At 41.0% G+C, this 25,682-nt stretch overlaps 1 protein-coding gene across 10 annotated transcripts in view; it reads left to right on the top strand.

The window, feature by feature from the left end:
* Positions 1 to 25,682, top strand: part of LOC122815864 (F-actin-monooxygenase MICAL2-like) — a gene marked incomplete at its 3' end in the record, with an annotated part of 2,588,394 nt that overhangs the window by 411,494 nt on the left and 2,151,218 nt on the right. For all 10 annotated transcript variants that reach the window (XM_044088691.1, XM_044088682.1, XM_044088687.1 and 7 more), the window contains 1 exon segment: positions 12,291 to 12,417.

Genomic DNA, 25,682 nt, shown 5'->3' with positions numbered 1-25,682 from the left:
AAAACTTCATTATCTTTTATAGATAATTACTATATATATATATATATATATATATATATATATATATATATATAGCTCCTGTAATTGTCTCTTTAGACCTATTCCCTTGCTGATTCATAGTTTATCATATTTGTAGCGTCCTTGTGTTAGGCCTAGCTTTTCAGTGTGTGTATTTCCTTATATTACTATAGTGTTCATAGTGTAGATAGTGTGCTGTTACACATTTAGTAGAGTTGGCCTTCCTTTCCCAGGTCATTGTTATAGTGTGTTTTGTATTACAGTTGAGCCTAAGGATAGCTTTAACTTTTAGGCTGTATTATACTGTTGGCCCATTTTTCTTGGCCATTTGTTAAATGGTGTTGGTTTATTAGTAGTGTTATCTTGAGCCTAGGATACATTTTTCTTCTAGGTTGTTTTAGACTGTTTAGTCTGTATTTTGCTTAATATGTCTGAGGAAAAAGACAAGCACCCAAAGTCTGGATTTAAAAAATGTCCAGACTGCGGGCAAAAGATGTCTCTCACTGATGGGCATGTTCAGTGTGTGTATTGTTTGGGTGCGGTGCACTTGCAGGAGTCCTGTAGCATTTGCCATTCCTTTTCTTCAAGGGTTCTTTTAGAGAGGAAAAAGAAGCTTGTGGATCGAGGTTTGCTGAAACATCCTTTTACTGAAGCTTTGTCTGACCAGGATAGGGCCAGCAAGTCCTCTAAATCATGAAAATCATCTACAGATTCCAAGGCATCTAAAAAGTCTATGAAAGTAGAGGATTCTGGGACTTCGGCTCCACAGCTATCGGAGCCGAATGTCTCTTCTTTTCAGAGCCAGCCTACTGTCTTGGAGCCGGTCTCTGAGAGACCTGTATCTCCACTCCTCCAGTTGGCACCTTCGGTGCACTCCTCTAGATCATCTGTCAGCCTCTCGGATTTGGATATGGACTGATTGGTGCAGAAGCTCTTATGGGCACCAGGCCTTGCCAAATTGTTGTCGGCTCTGACTCCAACGTCGGAACCGAAGCCCACCATCCCGGATTTGACTGCTCCTTCTCCGAGCCATACCGGATCTTCAGAGCTGAAGGGGGACAACCTGCTGTTCGTGGAGCCTTTGGAGCTGAGACCTGCTCCGGTGTCATCGGTTCCATCTACTCTGAAGGCCTTGGTGCTGACCGGGGACTTTAGGGGCCGACACTCTGCTGTCGGGTCCGGGGAGGATAGTCGCACCGACTTGTCAGTGCCGACTCTTGTTCTCAGAGCCTCGGCTCAGATGAGCTCGGCTTCTACCTCCGGCCTGGAGCCCAGGGCCTCAGTGCAGGAGGGGATGGTGGTTCCCTTGGATCTGTCGACTCCTTCTCATCGGAGCCGTGGTGCTTTCGAAGCCATGAAGAGAGCCTTGTCCCCAAAGACATCCTCAACACCATGTCTGACCTCTTCTTCCCCCAAAGTGCCTGTGTCCTCTTCTGCCTTCATTGTCCAGGCCAAGAGTAGAGACCCTGAGCCTCAGGTAGCCCCACAGGGCACCTTGCTCTTCCAAGACCTCCCCAGAGGCTCCCACTGAGGAGGCCTCCAGGAAGAGATTGTGTAAGAGGAAACACTTGTACTCCTCACAGGAGTCTTTGACATCTGATACTGACTTGGATGAGTCAGAAGGGTACCCCCGATCCCCCTCTGAGGATATCTCCTTTGTGGAGATACTCAAGATCCTTAGGCAGAGGGGTGATTGGCAATCCAAATGCCCTACTGAGGAAGAGTCAGTTCTCTTGAAGGCTTTTGGGTCTCAACCTTCCACCTCTTGGGTGTCTCTGCCCTTCGATGAGCTCATGCAGCTGATCTCTTGAAGGGCATGGGAGTCACCAGAGTCCATGGAGCCTGTTCCTTGGAGGCCCAACAAGTTCATTTCTGCCCCTGTAGATAAAGATTTTTTTTTGTCCAAGAGAGTCCCTGTTGATGCCATGGTGGTGGCGGTGGCCATCAAGAAGGAAATGTCTGAGACTTCCTTGATGATCCATCCTCCTAACAGAGAGTCCAGGATCATGGATCAATATGGGAAATGCATGTTTAGTTCAGCGACATTTATACTCTGATCCCTGAACTATTTGACCCACTTCACCAGACTGCAAATAGATCTCCTTAAGGAGTTGGGAGATACTCTTCAGGGTGTGGTAGCTGCAGGGGTTTCTGACAAAGTTGCCACCCAGCTCGCTACCCTAAACTCCATTGTGAACTCGTCCATGCATCTCATATCATATGCAGCTGATGGGACGAGTAGAGCAGTGGGTACAGATGTTGCGCTAAGACGACATTCCTGGATGCGATTGGGTTCCTTTGCGGAGCCCTTTAAGCCTTCATTTGTCAACACCCCGTTTGATGTCTCATTTCTCTTTGAGCCCAAAGTGAAAGAAACTCTCACCAGGTGTGAGCAGGAGGGAAAGACTCTGTCTGCCATTGGAGTCCATTTTTCCACCCCTACTCGGCCTTACCCTAAAGGCCAACGGGGAAGGAAAATGTGGCTTCAAAAAGCCCAAGGAGCCTTTCAGGACACACGTAGTCAACCCCCCCTCCAGGGGCAGAGGAGGGGGGTAACAATGGAAGACACCACCCTCACGGCAGAGGGGGTCCACAACATCAGGGTGACAGAGATCACTTCTCTGGTCAACCCTATCAGCACTCCTGAAGGGAGACCCGACTGTCTTGCTCTGGAGGCAGTCAGGGGTCACTTGTCTTTATACCCAGACACCTGGCAAGATATAACAAACGACAGCTGGGTACAAAGTATTATTTCCAGAGGATTTTTCATACCATTCTTCACCCAACCCATGCCCCCAAGGAGAATCCCAGATGTTCCACCCAGTTACAGGGAACAAGCAACTATAGAGGTCCACAAGTTGCTAGAAAAAAAGAGTCATCCAGCCAGTCCCAGCAGACCAAATAGGATCCGGAACTTACTCAAGATTCTTTTTGTTTCCAAAGAAGACTGGGTACTGGAGACCTATTTTGGACCTCAACAGACTCAACCAATTTGTAAAGAAAGAGAAGTTCCGGATGGTCACACTTCAGTCAATACTTCCCTTTTTAGGGAAAGACAATTGGATGTGCTCGATAGATCTCAAGGATGTGCACTACCACATAAAAATGGCCAGGCCATCCAGAGATCATTTGCGTTTCTGGCTGGGAGCCAATCATTATCAGTTTTGAGCCCTGCCCTTTGGTCTCACTACAGCCCCCAGAGTGTTCACCAAATACATGGCAGTGGTCACGGCTCATCTGAGGCGTCTAGGATTCCAGGTGTTTCCGTACCTAGACGATTGGCTCCTTACCTCCACCACCCAGTATCAACTTACTCAAGCAAGAGAATACACTCTGACACTCTGCCATCACTTAGTTGTTACAGTCAATTCAGTAAAATCTGCCTTGTCGCCATCGCTGCATATTGTCTTTATAGGGGCAGAGTTAGACACTTCAACCACCACTCTATGACTACCAACCAAGAGGGTTTTTCTCCTTCGCCAGCATGTCAACTCACTAGTGTCGAAGGACAGAGCACCAGCCGCAGAAGTCTTAAAAGTATTAGGTTTGATGGCTGCAGTGATCTTGGCCATACCATTAGCAAGGATGCATATGCGGATTCTTCAATGGCTACTGTTCACCCAATGGTCTTATCAGAAACTTCCAATGAGTCATATGATTTTGATTACAAACGCTTGCAAGAGGGATCTCCAGTGGTGGTTGACGTCTTTTCATGTAACTATAGGACGTCCCTTTGTTCTACCCCCTCCAGTAGCCACTGTGACCACGGACGCTTCCCTGATAGGGTGGGGGGGCATTTCAGGGAATGACCGCCCAAGGCACATGGACAGGTCAAGAATCACACCTGCATATCAATGTCCTTGAGATGAGAAAAGTACTTCTGGCATTGCAGTACTTTTAGGACTCTCTTCCTCTGGGACGATTGCAATTCAGACAGACAACATGTTGGTAGTCTGGTATTTGAACAAGCAAGGCAGGACTAAGTCTTACCCCCTTTGCCAAGAAGCCCTCAGAGTTTGGTAGTGGGCTGTCTCCTCCCAGTGCTTTCTGTTGGCAATGTAAATCCCGGGGAGATCCAATGTGATAGCAGACAAACTGAGCAAGGCAATTCTGTTGCCACATGAGTGGTCCCTCAAACAAGAGATTGCAGACAGGATTTTCTGCAAATGGGGCCAGCCTTGCTGCGATCTTTTTGCCAGTCATGTCAACACGAAGTATGGAAGCTACTTTGCCCTAATTCTCCCTCCGGGACAACCCCCGAGAGATGCACTAGTACACGATTGGCCCCCGGGTCTTCTCTGCATTCCCTCCAATCCCTCTTATACCCAGACTTCTACAGAAAGCAATGTTGCTGGGAAGGACTATCCTCCTCATAGCCCCACATTGGCTTCGGAAGATTTGATTCCCATTCCTTCATCATCATCTGTTGGAGGATCCATGGATTGTAAACCCAGTTCCAGACCTTGTGACACATCCTTTGGGGGACCTCCATCCCTCATTGCAGTCACTGAAGCTCACAGCTTGACTGCACCAGTTCCCATCATAGCCAGGCTTCATGATCTTTCTGATGAGACAAGATAGATCCTCTTGTCATCTCATAAGCCGTGCACCAGGAGACTATATCTTAGTAAGTGGAGGAGATTTTCCATATGGGCTTCTAAGCAGAACATTGATCCTTATCAAGCCCCTTTGCTGTCCATTTTAGAATTCTTGACCATTATTTTTAATGAAGGAGCTGCAGCTGCTACAGTTCGGGTCCAGTTGGCTGCTATATCTAACTTTCATCTCGTGGACAGGCTAAACATAATGTCCCACAAGTTGTCCAAGGCCTTTCTCAAAGGGACCTTCCACATGAGGCCTCCAGTGAAAACTCCTTATTCTCTTTGGAATCTAAACTTTATGCTTTCTCGCATGATTCTTCCCCCATGTGAACCAGCATCATCTTGTGATCTCAAATTTTTATCATGGAAAACCATATTTCTGGTAGCTATTACTTCTGCCCGCAGAGTGCCACAACTTCAAGCCTTATCTATCAGCCCTCCTTATTTGATTTTTCATGCTGATAGAGTATCTCTTAGGAAAAAGCCCTCTTTTTTGCCCAAAGTTTGTTCTGAATCCAATATCAACCAAGTCATTGAGTTGCCAGTCTTCTTCCCTAACCATTCCAACAAATTAGAGTACATGCTGCACAAACTTGACGTTCACAGACAGCTCAGATATTATTTGGACAGAACAAATATATTAGAAAATTAGACCAGCTCTTTGTGTCTTTCTCTGAAGCCGGAAAAGGTAGACCAGTGGCTAAAACAACACTTTCGAAATGGCTATCTGATTGTATCACTTTTGTTTATTCAGGTGCTAATATGCCCTTACTGCACAAGATTAAAGCTCATTCTACCAGAGCAGTTTCTACATCTTCTGCATTTCAAGCCAAATTACCCCTTGATAACGTTTGTGCTGCGGTCACTTGGTCTAAACCTCATACCTTTATCACTCATTACAAAGTTGATAAGGCCTCCAGGGACAGGGCTTCCTTTGGATACAGTCCTGAAGAATGTACTCACATGAGCCACCCGAGATTCAGGGTGCCAGGGATGCTACCCATCAGTGAAGAATGAATGGTGAGATTGAACAACTTCACATTAAGAAGTTATGTACTCACCATAACATTCCATGTGAGTTGTTCCATCTGGCTGATAGTTGACCTAGAGGCTGATCTCAGCCTGGTTATTCAATCCTTCTTCCTCTTGGGAGAGTAGTTCTCTCACAGGGATATGGTACACGCAGCAAACAAGATCTGAGGTAATTCCAGCAGTGCATCATGGGATAAGGTGCATGGTCTCGAGCTATTGGTAAACCTTGAGCTTTGCTAACGGCCATGTCAGAGCCAATGGATAGCCTCTGAACCCATCCATGAAGAATGAAGGTGAGATGGAACAACTCACATAAAATGTTATGGTGAGTACATAACTTATTATTTTGCTATGTATTGTGATTTCCTTGTCTCTGAAAGTAAGTAGGTTATCATGGCATAGGTGAACTATTGCCCATACCTGTAATTTCTTTGTCTGTGTGCAGTGATAGACTGGGATCTCCTCCATGATTATTTTCCTTGCCTTGTGCTCACTGTGTTCCAGGATAGACTGCAGAACCCTGCATTCCTGAATTTTATTAATCATGTAATCAGATAATGAACTGATTGAATTAATTAATTAACGAAGACAGATATTTAACATGATAGTCCCATCATTGTATTGTGTTGAATATGACTGCTGTGTTTTTTCCAACAAGACCACTTTATTGGTATACCCTTGATAATGTATAAGCAGTCTGAAATCATCAAATACTTTAATAGACAGAGAAAAAAACAGGAATTATAAAAGAATTTGAGAATCCTTTGAGCCTGCATATTTTCTGGGTGTATTTCTGAGGTATGATTTTGAACTGTAATGGCTTTAGAAAAGTTCTTTTGCCAGAAAAGGAATGCACAGTTGCTCTGTCTGATTGGTTAATCCCCCCCCCCATACACACATACATGCATACACATATATGTGCTTATGTCTGCATGTCATTCTGGTCAGGGGTCATCTTGATTGAAAGGTGTATACATTTTACCAGTTTAACCAATTTACTTACCTGGTTGACAGATAAATCAACTGACTTCACAGAAGTCTACTAACTACACTACAGTATTATCCTCTTTTGTTTTTATGTTTTGTCATGATTTGTCTGAATTCCTTCTGCTAGCCATCGTGTTTTTTTTCAAGCTAATTTTGCCAGTCAGTCAGTCATTTCATTTTGCATTTTTAGCATCATCTGTCCTAAGTCAGGTACCCCAAAGACAGGGGAAAAAAGGAAAAGGGATATAGGCTGAAATGTATGGTTTGGATGCCCTAGCTTTCACACTGGTCCTTTCTAGACTAACTGGTTAGCTGTAGCTGCCTTGTACTTGACTTTAACAATTTTCTTCATGGCTTAAGTTAGATAATTTGAAGGGGCCTTGGTGTTCATAGGTTCATAGATTAGTACTAGGCTAACTGCCCTTGTGAGCCATTTTAGGCCTAGCCAGTTATCCCTTGGGAGACTCAAACCATGCACCTTGTGTTTGTAAGGCAAACACCTTAACCATTAGGCCACCCTCCCTCCCAAGTTTTGTGTTGTCCACTGAACAGTCGTGGTGCAAAACATCTCTTCTTCTAGGGTCCCAATGATGAAATTAGTCACTGTAACTAAGATTTTTTTTACTACAGCATCATGTAAATGTGGTAACGCCTATTGACCTGTACACACCTGTGAAGAGTACTTCATAACCTGTGCTTATACTCTAAAGTGACTATGTCAGAATTGTTTGATTTTGTATTTGCTTTATTTGCTCCCATGGTTTTGTGGGAAATAGTAAGTTCAATTTCTACTGACAGTCATTTTAAGACCTCTTCAAACAGAGCACATCGAGTTTACTTGAAGTCACCGACCAATGCTGCTGGTAAGAGTACAGTCATGTAGGTGTTACTTTGTGTACTTCATCACTTTGGCTGAAATGGACAGCACCTGTCAGTGTCATGAGCAGAGGTCCAAGCATTTTGATACTAGTCTGTGAGTTTATATCTAAATCACAAAGCTCACACATTTTTTACTGTAAAACCTTTTGATTGCCCACCACTAATATGCTCCCATACAAGAGAAATACCCTATAAATAGAACAAAGATCACAGTGCTAATTTGTTTCTGTCTACTGTCTTTTTATATTTCCCTTACTCTGTCTCTTGGCTGGAGAAGCTGGGTGTATTTTGCATGAAGAGGGCTTATAAAGGACATGATTTGTAAACCACTGTAGCTGTATTTATTACTTTTGTGTTGCATTACTTGTGAGAGGCTATGAATCCTCCAGAGGAGTCTATCAGAAGAGGTAGGTGGTGTCAGAATTGTCACAGGAGCAGATGGATTGCACACCAAAGATCAGAAGGTGATGATGTGGTAGTGCCTGCAGGTGCACTGGCATTGCAAATGCAGGCAGGTGCTGAAGCACTGTGATGGAAATAAAGCATGTAAAATTACAAAATAATGCTTTATGTCTAGTCTGAGAGCTTGTTTTAATTTATTACACTAGTGACAATGCCTAATTTGATCTGTGAAGTAACTTCTGTGTGGGATTTCCTTTGGGAAGCCCAATGCCCAGAACTATTTTGTTTGAAATTCTCTGCCCTACAAGTTGTTAAGAAAGACTGGGAAAGAACTTTAGTTCCCTTTCTTCATAAAATCACATATTTCAAGCACTGTTGATCTGGAGTGAGTTGACAAACAGATGGTACTGCAGAAGACTAAACGTTTCAGATAATATTTTAGCTGTAATGTTTCAGAAAATGAGCATGCAAACAATATGTCAGACAGCAGCTGACAAGACTAGAATCTGTGGCATTGCAGAATAAGTGGTTTCCTCATTCTTACCAGGAGGATAGTCTTATTTTTCATGAAAACTGAATAATTTAAAAGCAGGGAAGTAATTACTGCAGAGAAGGCTTAACTTGGGTGGAGAGACATGAGAATCTGCAGGCAAGTTGGTATTGCACTGCTTACAATAAAAAAAACTGAAAACTGTACTTGAGAAAGAAAGCACTGTAACATGGCACATGCTTTAAAAAGGACATTAACATCTGTTGTTTGCTGTCTATATCTCATTTTTCCATTGGGATACAGCTTGTACACAGAACTCATCTGCACGGTATTAAGTAAAGTGTGAAGTTGTTTTAGACATAAAAGGGGGAGCTTTATCAGCTGACTAAAGTCTGGTATTACAGGAGAGAATTCAAGCTCTTAGAATGCAAAGTGATGAATAGTACAGAAGGGTGTCAGGAACTGACACCACTGGACATGCAGTATAATTTTACTGAAGAAGCAGTAAGGAAGAACGTGAAAGCCTCTATTAGGAAGCCGAGTTATGGGAAAAGACAACTTAACATGTTATCCATGATGGAAGTAAGGGACGTATAGGAAGATAAGTCTATATGTAAGTCGGTGTGTGTGTGTGTGTGTGTGTGTGTGTGTGTGTGTGTGTGTGTGTGTGTGTGTGTGTGTGTGTGTGTGTGTGTGTGTGTGTTTATTGAGCATGGAAGATTTGGGAGTTTATGTGAAGATCAATAGCAAAAGTTAAGGAGCAAACTAAGTTAACTCTAGACAAGAATATAGCCAGTGGACCGAGAGCTAAGAAAAGATATTCTTTAGATGAATTGGTAAGCTAAGGAGGATACAGCAAAATGTGAATCCCTGGAAGGGTGCAGATAAACAGAAATACTGCATGAGTTCATTACATCTGTATTTATAAATGAGCTGGAGGAAAATTCTGGCTTGGAAATTCCAGACAGATAAGGTCAGAGACAAATGGACAGGTTTGAATGTGACCACAGAAGAAGTCAAGGAAATTATTAAGAAAGTCAAGGGTGAGTAAGTGTAAGAGACCAGACACCAAGCAGGTTGTCTGCCTAGGACTTAAGGAATGGCTTGTAGTACTCTCTGGGATATTATCTATAGTGTGCAGTCACTTGTTTCAGGTGGACCAGTGGTTGGCACTTATGGATTTGTTGCATGTGATTGAATCCACTTATGACAGTGACAGTTAAAGGTGTTTTAGTTTGATTTCATACAGTTGAAGGGGACATGGTATATAGTGTTTAAGATATTTATGCCTGCATGTTTGTTTTGTTTTCATATGGAGCAGAGACTACCCCTCCTCTGGAACAAGCTGCCCACCCATGCTAAATAGAGTTCCTCCCTAACCCAATTCAACTGTAACTTGGTCAATTGGATTAGAAACAGGAAACTCAGCCATGATTTGGCACCTGTGTCTCCAGTGGACACAGGCAGCCTGTAAATGGTTAATTTCCCAGGCCATTTATCAAGGATACCAGAACTTGTCAGAGATTTGGGATGCATGGTTAGGCTTAGAAAGGCACTAGTGATCGTTAACCTAGTAAACACGTATGAGCCTATGAATCTATGAGTGCAATATTTCAGTTGGAATTTGTTGCATCAGTTTAGATTCTGACAGATGTCAGCCTATGGAGATTCATTTGAAAGGTAGAAAGGTAAGGAAATAATGGTGAAACAGTACTATAAATCTCAAAAAGAAAGATATGTATATGTCAAAGAAGTATGACACTGTATATTAAATTTACTCCAAGTGAATACATGCTTAGGTTTTTTGAAGAAGCTGCATTACTTAATAAGTGAAGATATTTTATTGTACTAGTTTATTTTCTCTGCAAATGCTGTGACTACATATTCTGCATCTTTACAGCTAAATTTGCATTTTAAACTATTTTCTTGACATGCAGGCATATTTCACAGGCTTAGAAAGATGCTGTTGTAGCAATACTTGTGGTCATAATGATTGATGAGAACTGCAGACAGCTTTTCATACTTCGCTGGTTATGTAAACACATGGCTAAAGAAGAGCTTCAGTCATTATGAACTGCTGTGAATTCTAATGTAGCTGAGAAGATTTTGTGCAAACAGTAATGACCTTAACTGTATTGTGAAGATAAAGGAATGAAGCATTGTTGCACTAAACAATACTGAAACTCCTACTTTGTGCAAGATTACTAATCAGGGGTGGCACTCCTGTAGATAATGTAGCTGTGCCTGCAAAACGTAGTGCTGTGCCAGAGAAGTATGCCAGAGGTCAGTGACTAGACCATAACCAGGAGTCCGCTACTCCTGGGATATTCCCATGTGACACAGGGCAGATGGCCTGGATTCTGCCTTTGCAAATCAAGGCTTTATTTTGCAGACTGACTCATCCCAGTCAAACGATGCACTAAAAAGATGACTAGACACAAATGTGTATGGTGCAGAAATATGCTTGGAAAAGCAAAATGCATCTCATATGCAGAAAGCTTGTTTTCTTACAGTATACTGTGACTTGGATTTCCAGAGACATTAATGCAGTAAGAACATGTATTTCTTTTTAATTCAGTGAGTGCCATTCCTTAACCTTCATATAGCTCCATCCCTTTTTTAATTCTTTGGAGAAGCACTGGGCTCTCTTTTGGAATTCATTGAGCCCATATTCGATTCTAATCATTCCCATTTCCCCCAATCTGGTGAAATTGTAATTCCCTGCTTGTCTCCTGAGTCATTCTTCCTCATTCCTTACTCCTTTGACAAAGTCAGATCTTTATCCTCTGGTTGTTAATAGGGCCTTCACTTAAACTGTATCCAAACAACCAGTGTTATATTTTACCCTGAGTCATCTCCTCCTCTCCTCCAGGAAATAATTGAAAGTGACACAAATTTCCAGAAAGAAAATGCAAGTACCCAGTTCTGTTCAGAGTCAGTTTTATGTTGCATTACAAGTAATAATACCAAAGTAACAAAACAAAAATGCAGTTAACAGTTCATAGAGGTAGGTACCATGCATGTGCATGATTACTATTATGATATCGAAGCTATGAGTGAAGATGTGACTATGGAGAAAGATTTTCTGTTTGCTGATGGAGAATCAGGTTAAGGAGAAGCATCTGTCAGTAAAAAACTCTGTAACAAAACAACATTTTAGTATAACGGCAGTGTAACTGTGAAAATGAAAGTAGGATGTGGCTTGTCAAAGCTGACTTTAGTTCTGCTCCGTGTGACCAAACTGGAGAAGCAGTCCATTGTTTCTTTATCTGCATCATAATATGTTTAAACGCAATAGAGATTCACTTGGTTTAGTCCTTCCTGATGCTGTTGGTCAATGTCTTAGTGCAAGAAATGTAAATAAAGCCTGAAAAATGGCAGGACAAATGCCCCAAAATAGGGACAGATTTTAAAAATTGCTCTTATAAACTTAGAAAATTGACAAAGCAACAGAGTTTATGTTAACGTACATTTTCTCTGGGATTTGAAGTGGCCAGAAAAGCACAAATTTTATGAGGAACAGACCAAAATATGAGGCAAAAATGTAGACATTCTGTGATAACCTGGACAGTTGAGAGGTATGGAGGTCATTGAGAGAATGGGTTACTTTTAATTGTGGCCTGGAAAAATCACTGATGTTTTCAAGGCAGACAGAAAGTAAAATGAAACGTGGTCTTGAAAGTGTCTAAAAAGGACTTACTACAAAATATTCTAAAAATAAGGTGAGCAACAGAATGATGAAGGTTAACTATGTGAGGGCATGCAGATGTGTTGCTGGGGTGGTGCCCAAATTGTTTAAGAATGGATTTATTGTATTTTCTAATTAAAATAGAGACCCCAGTGTGTTCATCCTAACTTACATTTTTTCATTCATTTTTCAGAATTTATAAAGACAGAGTCTGATGAAGGACTGCCTCTTTGTGAAGGCTGGATGTGATGGCCCTGGATTTCTTACTTAGCAAAATAAGAAAAAAGCACCATATACGTGTTACCTTTTTATGCATCTTGGTAAGTGCAGTTCCCTGTATGTGAACACTGCCTGTGTTTACAGGTTAGATGAAGATTTTATACTGCCATGTCTGGACTAACTTTAATTAAGGAAGTAATGATTAACCCCTGTATTTGGTTAGTTTATTTATAGGTTATACACAATTGTGCAGTAATGCTGAAAATTTCAAACAAATACTCTCTACCTTGGGCAGTCCTGTTCTGATACATATATATATGAGACTCCTTCTCCATTTATGTAACTATTTACAGCATACCACCACATTAGAGGTTTGGGGAAATCAGAGTCAGCTTTTGGTTACTTTTCTGGCATCAGTGTATAACAGCATTCTCTCGCATAGTATATCTGATGTTACCACCATATCTGAAATCTCCTGCTTCTGTGCAGTGCAGACTAATGTAGTAATAATTGTACATATGTTTTAAAGGGGTGTGCAGAATTAATAGGCATTTTTACTTGAGCTTCTGTTCAACTAAGACTAAGATGTTGAACAACATAAAGGACAAATGTGGATAAAATACTGCCATGGAAGGTCATATAGATCTCAGTGGTAGAATGCAGGCACATTCATTTTTGGAGGATTTTTGTGTTGGGTCTATTGATGTAACAGATGTAACAGTTTGCATTAGTTCTGGTTGACTAGAAGTTTCTGTGGTGGGTAATCTGAAACTAGGTAAGGATCCACAACACTATTAGTTAACGTTATAATATTTCACTACTCATGTTATACGTATGCCTGCGGTTTGTATTCTCTACCAGATGTCAGTATGCAGTACAGCAGCTCCAGTCTGCATGGATTTTTGTTGCTGTTGCAGTAAAGTCTAGCTCAATGTGCAGCTTGTTGAGATTCCTGGTAGTGCAACATTCTTTGTTATTTATGCAGTGATCAAAGTGTTTGGCTGAAATATTTTAAATGTATTGTTTAACCTTCAAAATAGTGTAAACAATATTTATTTTCATAAAGCAAGCAGCAGAGTAGTTCTACTGTTAATATTTTCTTAGTTACATCAGAAGTGGCAGAGTACGCTTTTTCCTTGTGTGTAGTTAGGATACTTTTTGTCTTCATTTCTGAATATTTTCCCCTCTCATTATTATAATAAGTACCCAACATTTTCTTGTAGAAGTAACTGCAAGCTGTATGGCAGGTTGCCAAGACAGCTGAATGAGAGATTGGTTTTGTAAGCAGGGGAGCCCGAAGAAATAGCATGGTGATCTATAATAATAATCACAGAAGTGAAAATATCTACCACTTGAAACTCTGAATAAGAAATGCAATTCAAAAGCATATTAAACTGATGGACCAGTCAGCACTACCCTTCTGCACTCAGTAAGGCCAATACTGATTTTGTTTTATTCTCATATTTTATTCCTGTTTGCATCCCATAGGGTCCCCATACATCTGTTTTAGTTAGTTGTGAAAGTTAAAAGTGTTACTTCTGACATACCTGCAAGGTGAATGTACCACCCTCCTTTGCAATAAAGTACTTCTTATGTTGCATTTGCTCTGTCCTCCACTGTTACATCATATCATTAGTCTAAAGCATTTTGTTTTATTTCTGAGAGTCATTGCTTTCCGCAGTCCTAGTAATAGTTTATCTGTTGTTGTCAATCTTCATTTGTCCTTGAACTCTGGAAACTCGGTTCCGATCCTTGGAACTGGCTTGGCCATTATACAGCTCGTGCAAGCAAAAAACTCTCGAGCTAAGTCAGAATTCATTTGCTGTCGCAAGCTAAGTGAAATTTCATAGTTTTTCTTTGAATTTTCCTGTTTAGTGTTACATATCTATATATCTATATCTATCTTTATCTATATCTATCTTATATATATATATATATATATATATATATATATATATATATATATATATATATATATATATATGGGTCTACTTTGAAAGACCGACACGCTACTTCGCCGACACAAAAATCACCAACGCCAGATAACCGACAACACACAAAACCGACAACGCAAAACACCGAACACCATAACACCGACACACCGAACGTAAACAACACATCACACTACATAGCATACCCACTAGCCCTAACCCAAACCCTAACCCTAAGGTCCGACACTATTGCACACTCACCCTACCTGCACCCTAACCCTAACTCACTTAACCCACCCCTAACCCCAAGGTCCGACACTATCTCACACTTCACCTACCTGCACCCTAACCCTAACTCACTTAACCCACCCCTAGCCCAAGGTCCGATACAATCGCACACTTCACCTACCTGCACCCTAAACCTAACTCACTTAACCCGTCCCTAAACTACAGTCCCTCACTATCACACACTTACCTTACCCGAACCCTAACTCCGACACTAACACACACTCACCTTTCCCACAGCCTAACCCGAAATCCCACAATATCGCACACTTACCTCACCACTCCTAACGCCATCACTGTCGCACACTTACCGAGTCGCGATCACACATTACCCTTGTCGGTCTTTCCGCTGTCGGCAAATCACCCTGTCGGTAAACTTACCTGTCGGTCGTTTGGTCTTCATTTTCCGCGTGTCGGGGAATCGTCAGTTCGGTCTTTTAAAGTAGACCCATATATATATATATATATATATATATATATATATATATATATATATATATATATATATATATATATATATATATATATATATATATATATATATATATATATATATATATATATATATATATATATATATATATATATATATATATATATATATATATATATATATACATTTATATATTTCTTATGTTCTTTATCTGTACTTCTTCTACCCACCTTTTTTTCCTGTGTTATCTCTTCTTTCTAGTTTTTTCCTCACCCTTCTTCATCAAGTGAGTGTTCTGTTTTACCATACAGTATTCCTTCCCTACCATCGCTGGTAGTACCTTTTCTCTCTCTACCTATTAAGGTAATTTAGGCTTACCATTGTTGGTATCTTTCTTTTCCTTGTGCGTGTGAGTGTGTGTGTGTGTGTGTGTGAGTGTGTGTGTGTGTGTGTAATTGCTGCCTGTTGACTTTTGATTTTTTTTGTGCCTGTCAACATGGCAGATAAATCAAAAGGAACAGTTGGATTTAAACAATGCCAGGATTGTGGACAGAAGATGTCCAACTCCAGCATGTGTGTATTGCTTGGGCCAGGTTCATCTTCAGCAATACTGTACGATTTGTTCAGTCACCAGGCCTTAGTTGAAAGAAAAAATAAATTAATATTGAAAGGTCTAATTAAGTTCTCTTTTGAGGAGGTTCTGTCCAAGTCCGACACCTCCCCCTCGGTGCTGACATCTCCTGTGGCTCCAGCTGCCAAAATGCATAAGACTTTGGCTCCCACTGCTTCACTGGAACTGAATGCTAAAGTCAGAAAACTATCAGAACGGACTACCTATTGCACCATCTACTATGGCATCATAGACCTCGGTGCCAGTCACTTCAGTACCGACATCTTCAGCATCACTGTTGGTACCAACTCTACCTACTACGCTTCCAGAAATGTATTATTGTATTATTATGTATGATATGTTAATATCATTCTTCAATTTTGGGAAACTAATTATGTTTTTACATCTCCTTATACCAAATATTGGAACCTTTACAAGAGATTTTTAGATGACATGTATTTTTTGGAAAGGTACAATGGATATGTTCCTAGAATTTGTCAATTTTCTGCAGCAGTCTACTAGTTTTTAAAATTTACTTATAAAGCAAGCATTGTAAAAATAGATTATTTAGATGTAATTATACATGAGATGCTGGATAAACGAAAGTTTAAATCCACATTGTATAGAAAAAAGACATTTTCAAATTCATATTTATATTACACCAGTGCCCACCCTTACAAACAGAAGCGTAATATCATAAACGGTCAACTGATAAGAGCTTCTAGAATGATATCAGAGGATGAAGATTTTTTGATGGAATGTAATATTATTAAAAAGATGTTTCTGGAAAGAAGGTATCCTGAGAGGATGATTGAAGAAGTTTTTAGAGAAGTGCTAGAGGGCCGAAAAGAAAATACTCTCTTATACTGGGTAGTAAGAGAAATTCCTTAGGTTCACAGAAAAAAATAAACACCATAGAAGAAAAGGATGAAAGATCTACTGGAGGTTATAGTAGGGCCTGTAGTTTGCACTTTAACAAGAATGCCACCATGATAAAAGAAACGGTGGTGAAATATTGGGAGTTGCTTAGGAATTTTTCAGATGAAACCAAGATATTTGGAGAATCTGTAACATTTATTTATAAAATGGGTATGAATTTGAAAGAAATATATGAACTAAAAAAGAAAAAAAGACAAATCCTTAGGTATAGGAATGAAGAAAATGGGCACTAATAAATGTGGAAGATGCACGCAATGTGTATATATAAGTAATACTGATAGTATCTATATCCCTAGTGGAGATGTGTTGATAAAAGCTAAAGAGTTTTATAATTGCGACAGCATTGGTTTAATATATTTGGCTGTATCTGGAGCCTGCCAAGCATTCTACATGGGAAAGACTGAAAGGGCCTTAAAGAAACGAATATATGAGCATCAGTATAGTATAAGAACAAAAAACAGAACAGTGCATTGTTTAAACATACATTAATATGTAAGCAAGCTAAATTTACATTTTTTGCCCTGGAGACCATAGTAATGAATAAAAGGGGAGGTCTGTGGGAGGAAACCATTGAATACAGGGAAACATATTGGCAGATAGCTCTACAGGCTAATGACACCCCTGGAATGAATGAAATATAATGTTGATACCTGTAATAAAGTTAAGAGCAGCAAGGTTGTAAAGGCTCCAAAAATAAAATTATTACTTTTGAGATTTAAAATGTTCAACGTTGTCTGAAAATGTTTTTATATTAAAGTCTTTTATTATATTTTAATTATAAGTACTGATTTTATTGAAGAATTTGTAGTGTAGTTATTAGATGTTTACGTATGAAGATATATGTATTATTTATAGTATTTATGTATTTCTGTTTGGATATTTATGTAATATTGTGTATAGTCTTTTTGGTTTATGTCACTTCCATGACACTCTATAGTACCCATAGTGATTTTATTTAGTCATAATTTTATTTAGCTACTGTTTTTAAAGTCTGTGTATGCTATTTGAATGGAGTGTGCTTACTGCTTTAAGTATAAATTAGTTAATTAACTGGCACTATAAATAATATTTAAGCTCTACAATTTTGTTTCTGGTGTGTGGTCTGATGAAGTCCCAGCATTACAAGGATGAAAAACGCGGTGAGAAAGTTAATGCATTTAATGCCGCATGCAGTTTTTATTTGTCCTGTTGACTGATTTTTAATAAAAGTTTGTATTTTGGATAGTGAGCCTAGTATATTCTATCAGCCCCAGCTGTGCTAGATTTATTTATTTATTTGGTTGGATTTTGCACTTGGCACAGTGTTTCCTTATCAAGTTTATCGAAAGAAAAAAAAAATAATATTGAAAGGTGTAATTAAGTCCTTTTTTGAGGAGGTTCTGTCCAAGTCTGACACCTCCCCCTCGGTGCTGACATCTCCTATGGCTCTGGCAGCCAAAATGCATAAGCCTTCAGCTCTAACTGCTTCACCAGAATCAAAGGCTAAAGTCGGAAAACTATCAGAACTGACTACCTCAGCACTGTCTACTATGGCACCACAGACCTTGTTGCCAGTCACTTTGGTACCGACATCTTCAGCTTCCCTGTTGGTACCGACTCCACCTACTATTCTTCCAGAAATGTTTGAACCACTATCAGTGCCTAAAGTAAATATACTTACTGTAACCAGAACAAGGCATTCACCCTCTATTGTCCCTTTTGTGGGACAGGTCCGAGTCCTTTTCTTGACAGACCACTATCCCCCTCAGGCTTCTCTATTCATTCCTCCAGGAGTCTGAATGAAGTTGACATCTTGAAATTGGTAGATTAGCTCCTAATGGCTAGGGGTCTTCCTGTTTTTTCCCAGACCCGACTCCCCTGTGGAGACTCCACCAAATCTTCCTCCTCTAACCCTGCCTGAGAGCTTAGGGCTTATGATTCTGACCCCTTTGGTTCCAGCTCCTCTGTTGCCAACAGACTTTTCCCCTTCAGTTCCAGGATATGCCTTGACTTCCTCAGGTCCATCTGAACCAATGGACTCCCAGGGCCGTAGCTCCGCTGGCAGGTCTAAGGGTTCCGGATCGGTTCCAGTTTTTATTTAGAGTCGTCCTTGACTCTCAAAGCCTAGGCTGGCTTGGGCTCTACCTTGGGCCCTGCTTTGGGAGTAGGTCTCATGGAATGGGGTGCGACTTTGATTCTGAGATTGTCCTTGTCGGTGCTTGGTTCCCATCCCTCTTTGGGAGGCCTACCTTCCAGGTAATAGAGAGGCCATTGGCCTCTGCAGTCTCTTAGCTGGCCCCTTCCATGTCAGAATTTTGTCCCAGCACTCCCTCTCACTCACAGCTGCCACAACCTCTACACCTGGACAGCAAGCACCTAAGCCGCAAGATACCCCTTTGCAGGGCTCCTCTTCGTCCGAGTCCTCCTCAGAGATTCCCACTGGGGAGCCACCCTGAAAAAAGATGTGTAAGAGGAAACACTTAGATTCCCCTGAGGAATCTGTCACAGAAGACATGGACTTTGATGATGGAGAGGGTTCCCCCGGTCACCTCCAGAAGACATATCCTTTGAAGACATTCTGGAGATTCTGAAACAAAGGGGTAACTGGAAGCCCAAAGACTCTACAACTGAGGCGTCGGTGTATTTGCAGGCTTTTGGTGTTTACCCATCTACTACTTTAGTGACTCCTCCCACTGACAATCTTATTAAATTGAGCAGCGGGTTTAGAAGACTTCTGACTCCATAAAGCCAATCCCCGGAGACTAGACAAAATACTCTCAGTTCCAGAAGACCCCCAGCATTGGGCTAAGGGGTTAGCGGTAGATGCTATGGTGGTGGTGGAAGTGGCCACCAAAAAGGAACTAGCTGAAGAGAGTTCCACTGTTCATCCACCTTATTGAGAGTCCAGGGCGATAAACACATTTGGAAAATGGGTGTACGCATCATCAAACTTTGCTTTAAAGTTTTTGAATTTTATGGCACATTTTACTGAGTTCCAGAGGGATCTGATCAAGGAGTTATCAGACACCACAGCAGGAGCTGTGTCTTAGGATGTCCATGATAAAGTAGCCCTCAGCTAGCCACCTTGGAGTGTATTTTCTAGTCATTCATGAGGCTCATTGCGCATGCAGCCGAAGGGATGATGAGGGTAGCGGGTTCAGGTGTTGCCATAAGACGTCATGCTTGGATGCACTTGTATGAGTTTGCAGAGCCATTTAAGCCCTCCTTCATCAGTGCTTCTTTTGAAGGATCTTCCTTATTCGGCTCCAAAGTCAAAGAAACTCTAGCCAGGTGGAAGAAAGATGGAAAGACCCTATCTGCAGTTATTACATTTTTCTGCTCCCAAAGGTCCTAATCTAGGAATCGGAGGAGCGGGAAGATGTGTTTCAAAAAATCCCAAGGGCCTTTTCAGGACACACATGGTGATGGCTCCCCTCAGGGCAGAGGGGGGAGCTCTAATGGAAGATGCAGACCCCGCAGCAGAGGTGGCCTGCAATTTCCGGGTTCTAGAGATTCTTTCTCTGGGCAACCCTACCAGTGCTCCTGAAAGGGGGCCCAATTGATTACCTCTGGAAGCTGTCTGGGGAAGATTTTCCCTGCACTTGAGAGCCTGGCAGCAAATAACTTTGGATAATTGGGTGCAAAGGATCATTGTCAGAGATTACCATATTCCCTTCACTCTCATTTCAAGATCAAGATGAAGACTCCCGGATGTTCCACCCAATCAGAGGGATCAAGCAGCTTTAGAGATTTAAAAGCTGCTAGAAAAAAGTGTCATCCAAGAAGTCCCACCAGACCAGGTAGGATCTGGATTTTATTCAAAGTTCTTTTTGGTGCCAAAAACAGACAGGGGACTTGAGACCAATTTTTAGATATCAGCCTTCTGAACAAATTTGTTCAGCAAACAAAATTCTGGATGGTCAGGGTTCAGTCTCTACTAACTTTCTTAGAGGAAAATGATTGGATGTGCTCTATAGATCTTCAGTATGCATATTACCACATGAGAAAGGACAAAAGCTCCAGAAAGATTCTCCACTTTCAGCTAAGAGCCAGTCATTTTCAGTTCAGAGTACTGCCCTTTCGCCTCACCACAGCCACCAGGGTGTTCACCAAGTGTTTGGTAGCAGTAACAACTCACTTGAGACTGCACGGATTCTGGGTGCTTGCTTATCTAGATGACTGGCTCATCACCTCTCCTACCAGGCATCTACTGCTTCAGTCAACAGATTTCATTCTGCACTTGTTCACTTGTCGATTAGAGTGAATCAGTCAAAATCTCAGCTAAGCCCAACCCAAGATGTATAGTTCATAGGAACTTGTCTGAATAACATCCCTTGTGTTGCTTCCCTTCATCTTCACAGGCTACAGAAGATAAAATCCCAAGTACAAGCCATTCTCTCCAATGACAAGGTTCCTGCACTTCTAGTCCTTTGAGCTTTGGGTCCATGGCAGCGACCATTGTCTTAGTTCCACTAGCAAGATTTCACATGCAGCTGCTACAATGACTTCTGGTATCCAAGTGGTCCATCCTGACGCATCCAATGATGCATCCAATTTTAATCCCCGATCGGAAGGACTTATCCTGGTAGATGATATCTGGGGAAATTCTTTAGGCAGTCCCTTCATTCAACCCCAGTCCAAGGCCAGAGTGACCACAGATGCCTCCCAGATGGGGTGGGGGGAGCATTATCTGGGCAAAACAGTCCAAGGCACTTGGCCTCCAATGGAGGTCAATCTGCATATCAGTGTTCTGGAACTGAGGGCAGTGCTCTTAGCATTGCAAGCCTTCCAAGCTTTCTTCCTTCTAGGAATGATTGCAGTTCAATCAGACAGCATGTCAGTAGTCTTGTACATCAATAAACAGAGCAGAACCAGGTCTTACCTCCTGTGTTAAGAAGCTCTCAGAGTGCGGCAATGGGTAATATCCTCCAACCACTTTCTCTATTAGCAGTGCACATCCCGGGAGCTTGAATGTAATAGCGGACAGACTGAGTAGATGCATCCTCTTGCCTCACGAGTGGTCTCTCAAGTCCAGAGTGCCAAAGGAGATTTTCCATTGCTGCAACCTATTTGCTTCACCCCTGAACAACAAATGCAGCAGCTTCTTTACCCTAATCTTCCCTCAGGGGGAGTCCCCAAGGGATGCTCTCCTTCATGATTGGCTCTCAAGACTACTCTATGCTTTTCCCTCCTTTCCACTGATTCCTCTGTTCATAAAGAAAGCCATCAGGTTGAAGAGCAAGGTGATCCTTATTGCTCTCTTTTGACCTTGTCAAATTTGGTTCCCTTTTCTGTGGCTTCACCTAATTCACAGTTCATGGACTCTAGACCCAGTTCTGGATCTTCTGTCTCACCCACAAGGATTGGTGCACCCCAATCTTCACAATATCAAGCTTACAGCTTGGTTCCTCCAATTCCATTAATTACCAGGTGGAAAAATGTATCTTCTCCAGTCCAAAAAATGTTATTGGCTTCTCATAAACCCTCCACCAGGAAACTTTACCACAGCAAGTGGATTTTCTGTTTGGGCGCATAATAATGGTCTTAATCCTTTCTCCGCACCAAGTGAAAAATATTAGAATTTTTAGCTATGGTTTTTGAACAAGGAGCCTCTGCTTCTACTGCTAAGATTCAACTAGCTGCTATTTTCAATTTCCACAATGACTTTGAAGATCATCCTGTAAATTCCCACAGATTGTTTATAGTGTTTATGAAAGGAACCCTGTGGTTGAAACCACCTTATAAGGATCCTCTAGTTCCTTGAGATCTGACTACGGTTCTGCAGTCTTTGGTCCTTCCCCCCTTTGAACTGGCGGCTACCTGTCACTTAAGGTTTTTTCCCTGGAAAAACATTTTTCTGATAGCCATTACCTCCACCAGAAGAATTTCACAAATACAAGCATTATCTTCAAAACTCCCATATTTGATTTTTCATAAAGATAATGTTTCAATAAGAACCAATCTTTCCTTTCTCCTTAAGGTGGTCTCAGAAACTGATATTAATCAATCCATTGACTTACCTGTTTTTTTTCCAAATTGCTCTAACAAAGGTGAATATTGCTTCCATTTGCTGGATGTTCATAGACAATTATGTTTCTACCTCAGCAGAACTAAAAAATTTAGAAAATTGGACCAGTTATTTGCCTCTTTCTCTGGTCCACCTCTGAGGAAATCCATTTCAAATGTCACCTTGTCAAGGTGGTTAAGAGACTGTATTTCTTTCATTTACAGTAAAAAGAATCTCCAATTACCTGTGCCAGTCAGAGCACATTCTACTAGGGCAATAGCCACACTGCTGTTTTTCATTCCAAAGCTTCTATGGACGAAATATGTGCAGCAGCAACCTGGGGTACTTCGTATACCTTTATCACTCATTACAAATCAGATCTGGTCTCCAGAGGAAGAGCATCCTTTGACTCTATGGTTCTCAGGAATATCCTCCAATAAAGCCACCCAAGATCTAACGTAGCTGGAGACTCTGTCCCAAAGGTCAAGGGTAAATGAAGATTGACAACATCAGATAAAGAAGTTATATACTTACCATAATGTTCCATCTGTATTGTCAGTCTTCATTTATCATTGACTCCCCTTCCTTTTGTCCCCCTCCTTCAGACTCCTTGGAGCATTGAACCTTTGTCCTGATAACCTTATCAGGTTTGACCTTGGACATAGTCTGTTACTTTCCATATGTATATTTTATTCAGTGTGTCTATGTAGCTGCAAACTCAATCTGAGGTAATCTGGAGAGGGGTGTTGTGGGTAGAGACTTAGCTTAAGAGTTTTTGGCTCACACATGCTTGTAACAGCTGAGCCGGTTCAGAGGATCGGAACCGAGTCCCCAAAGGTCAGGGATAAATGAAGATCGACAACACAGATGGAATGTTATGGTACACACATAACTTCTTTTTTAAAGATATTCATATGCCTTTCCTATCAGTTCTGTCTTCCACTTTTAGGGACAAACATTATGTCCATTCATTATCTTCTTTGACACATATCTGCATACTTTTTGATGCTTTGTTTTAAGGTGCCCCTACTGTGTATCTGTTTGATGATTTAACTTCAAAGGCTGGATACTTTACCCCAGATGCGGCTTCCTCAGTAGTTTATAAAGTGACATTGTCAGTATGTTGTCCCTTTCGGTGGTGTTGCTGCTTTCTGTGCTTACTAGCATCCCATTGGATTTTCTTGTACTCCTAAAACCCTTCTTGTTCTCTCTGCATTAGCTTATGTGTCCCTTTTCCAATATCTTTCCTGTGTGGTGCATCTTATTTGATTACGTGTATCTTTTTAGGCCAGAAATATTATTGGCAAGTCTTGAAATTTTACGTTACTGCACCCCCCCCCCCCATTATTTTTCCTATAGCCTTAACTTGTTGTTTCATGGTTTTATTCCATATTTATGTTTTTTGATGCATCTACCAACTGGGCAAAGCTTCAATGTATCTCCCTCTGTGGAGCTAGAATGTTGCTGAAAGAACCTATAAAGGCAATCAGAGGCAGGTCAGACTTGGATGGAGTTCAGCCCTTTCTTTACATTCTTAATTTTATTTATTCATATGTTTGTTTGGGTAGGTGGACTTAGTGGTTGAAGCATACAGATACATTAAGCATTTTCTACAAGGCCAAATACAATGAAAACATTGCAGTGAAATTACTTTTTTTTTTTTTTGCAAGTGGTCAAGCCCTACTGCACCTCCATGTGGGAGAACCCCCCAAACTTTAATATACCTACTCTGACGTCACAAAACAGTGGAAAAAATGTGATTTTCCACTATTGAGGAAAGCACTTTTGATGAAACATTTTCACTGAAATGGCATTCATGGAAACTGCTGTCAAAAAACTGACACACACCCTGAGCTTGGCTACAAGTGTCCATTTTCAGACATGTCTATGTTATGGTACTCAAAATAATAATCATAACAATGATACACATGTCCTGTGAAAGGTAATACAAATCAAAATATTTATATTATAATAAGGTAAAAGAATCATAGTTGTTGACTATACATGAATGATAAGACTGCATTATCTAAAAGAGTTTAGAGGAACATGTAGAAGGAAAGATACAGCTTATAGTCTGCAAGGAAGTATAAGGAAATGGTAGCATTAAAATGCTTTATTTTTCAGATAATAGTAAGGCTTTGTGAAGTTGAATGTTGGAAATTTGCTGTTTGTTAATTAGTTATACATGTAGGTGTTATATGAAAATTGGGATATACATAGCACTGATTAGCCTATTTTGACTATATGGGTTCTGTCAGTGAGGCAGTTAGTGGCCCATCTAACAATATAAAGGTTGATACCTAGCTGGGTGAGTTTGTCAATGATGCCTGACTGGGGGATAGTTTCAAATGCCTTGGCTAAGTCTAGGTAGGCTGTATGCGCAGAACAGACTCCCACTTCACGTCAAACAGAGAAGTTAACTGGCCCTCTTCAAATGCAATCTGGGTGACCTATAAATTCACTCCAGGAGTTCCACCTGCATCCCTCTTGGACAGGGGCAATAGGTGTTGGTCATGGACATAAGGGTAGAACTTGACTAGACTTGTAAGGGCCCAAGGCCTTGGTGACTGTCTCAAAGAAGTCCACCAGGTTTAACAGGCATGATCTCCCTTTGACAACTCCAAACTGAGTAGGGTCAAGTGCTTGGAGGTTACCTGTATTTTTGTTGATAAGGTCCATGATGAGTTGCTCCATGGCCTTGCATATAAGGCTAGTCAGGCTAATAGGTCTATAGTTCCTGGGGTCAGTGGAACCACCACCCTTGTGCAAGGGAATAATGGTGGCCATTTTCCATTCAGCTTGGATGAAGCCAATGCTTAGACTATGATATAATTCTCACTGCACAATATATCTAGGGAACTTCTAGCCATTCTACAAGACTACTGTTGGCATTTGCATAGTTTTCATAGTTTTAAAGTAATATCCCTGAGTTGTGTAAAACTCTGATGTATGTAAATACCTGTTGTACTGGTTGTATGCAGAGTTGCTAGTGGTTGTGGTAGCAGTTCACATTATTTTTGAGGTGTAGTTGCTTGTGTAAGCTAAACACTATGCACAATGTTACTAATGAATTTAGCTGATTTTGTTGGGAGTTGGTAGGTAAAGTGAGTTTCTGTTTAAAATAAGTGTAATTAATAAAAGAATGAACAGTACTGTCAAACAATTGAAACCCTTCGTACCCT

This window comes from Protopterus annectens, chromosome 11.part0 (assembly GCF_019279795.1).
Source record: "Protopterus annectens isolate FY-2018-M chromosome 11.part0, PAN1.0, whole genome shotgun sequence".
In the NCBI taxonomy this organism is placed as follows: Eukaryota; Metazoa; Chordata; order Ceratodontiformes; family Protopteridae; genus Protopterus; species Protopterus annectens.
Note: the sequence above shows the minus strand (reverse complement) of the source record. Positions and strands in the feature narration are given on the sequence as shown.